The sequence below is a fragment of the Apteryx rowi genome, unplaced genomic scaffold, assembly GCF_003343035.1.
Source record: "Apteryx rowi isolate R43461 unplaced genomic scaffold, aptRow1 scaffold_38, whole genome shotgun sequence".
In the NCBI taxonomy this organism is placed as follows: Eukaryota; Metazoa; Chordata; class Aves; order Apterygiformes; family Apterygidae; genus Apteryx; species Apteryx rowi.
In genome coordinates, this window is record NW_020450307.1 from 3,470,660 (window position 1) to 3,471,926 (window position 1,267).

General features: G+C 60.6%; 1 protein-coding gene across 4 annotated transcripts in view; it reads left to right on the top strand.

Moving 5' to 3' along the window:
• Window positions 1-794: 794 nt before the first annotated feature.
• CUNH1orf159 (chromosome unknown C1orf159 homolog) overlaps window positions 795-1,267 on the top strand; it is a 19,739-nt gene continuing 19,266 nt past the window's right edge. For 2 of the 4 annotated variants that reach the window (XM_026074139.1, XM_026074142.1), the window contains exon 1: window positions 941-1,016. The gene's annotated coding sequence lies outside the window, so the exon portion shown is untranslated. Of the gene's footprint in view, window positions 822-940; window positions 1,017-1,267 lie in introns of those variants that run through there. The other 2 variants (XM_026074140.1, XM_026074141.1) reach the window with 2 other exon arrangements.

Genomic DNA, 1,267 nt, shown 5'->3' on the forward strand with positions numbered 1-1,267 from the left:
TTCAAGACCTAGCAATCTGTTTTATATGAAGGCTTAGATTTCAGAGCAGAAATGCAGCATTTTTATCTTGCCATCTGTTTCAACCCCTAGTTTTGCCAAGCGATTCTACCCTTTCTGCTACATTTCAGCAGTAATTAATTGGGCTGAGACATGATGATATCAGAGTATGCCTAGGTAAGCAACTCTATTGCTGTGCGTCATCCTTTTGGAAATGAGCATCGTCCTGCGCCTTCCCAGTGCTTCCTTTACTTCTTTGAAATCCCAGCACTTATCAGGAGAATGTTATCAGGATGATGCAAGCAGATGATATCAAAGTACTTGTATAATGCGTAAAGGGTTGGGAGGAGTTTGGACATGCTGTGACCTCCTTCCATGCCCTATCCTGATAAATCTTTAACAAATATTTGATGTTTTTCATCACGATATCCACCATTTAATAGATGACTCAATGGACTAGTAAACACGCATGTGCCTCCCATGTCAGCACCCCACGTGCCTTGATGGGGCCATTGGCCTTCTTTACGCAGTGAACGATGCTCTTTGCCCCTCATTTGCCTCCTGCCTGCCTGCTGCTGCTTTCGCCGTTCCTGCAGCCCGCCATCCTTCCTGGGGCGTCTCTGTCGCCAAGCAACGCTCAAAATGGCCGCGCCCGCGCGGTGCGCACGGGGAGTTGTAGTGCTAGGACTCGCCCATTCCTCGGCCCGTCCTCAGGCCTCGGACTCCGTTTCCCAGGAGGCATCGCGCGCTGGAGGGCGGTGCTGGCGAAGGGGCTCCAGGAGCAGGCTGAGGAGGGGGGTTTACCTGCGGGGAGGAGCGCACAGGTAGGGCGCGGCGCGAGGGCTGCTGGGACTTGTAGTTCCGGCCTCCGGACCGTTCCCCGGAGCCCGAGGTGCGGCGGGCAGGGAAGGAACTACAACTCCCGGGGTGGCGCGGGAAGGAGCGGGCAGCGCGCCGCCTGAGGGCGGGGGGTACGAAAGGGAACCTGCCGCTGGCGCTACCGGGGGTTGTTTCCTCAGGTGAGGAGGCAGCGCGGGAGGCCGTGAGGGCGCGGGGCTGGCGGCCAGGCCCTGGGCGCTGCCCCGTAGTTGGGGCGTGGGGGGTGTCGCCAGGCAGATGCGGCGAGGCGAGGCGAAGTGGCGGGGGCGGTGCAGCAGGCTCCTGCCCCGCCGCAGGCAGCAGCGGGCCTTGCTCGCCCCCGCCCCCGCTGCCCGGGCGGAGCGGTCTCCGCGCCGCGGCCCGGTCCGCCCGGTGCCGGCGGAGGCGGCCG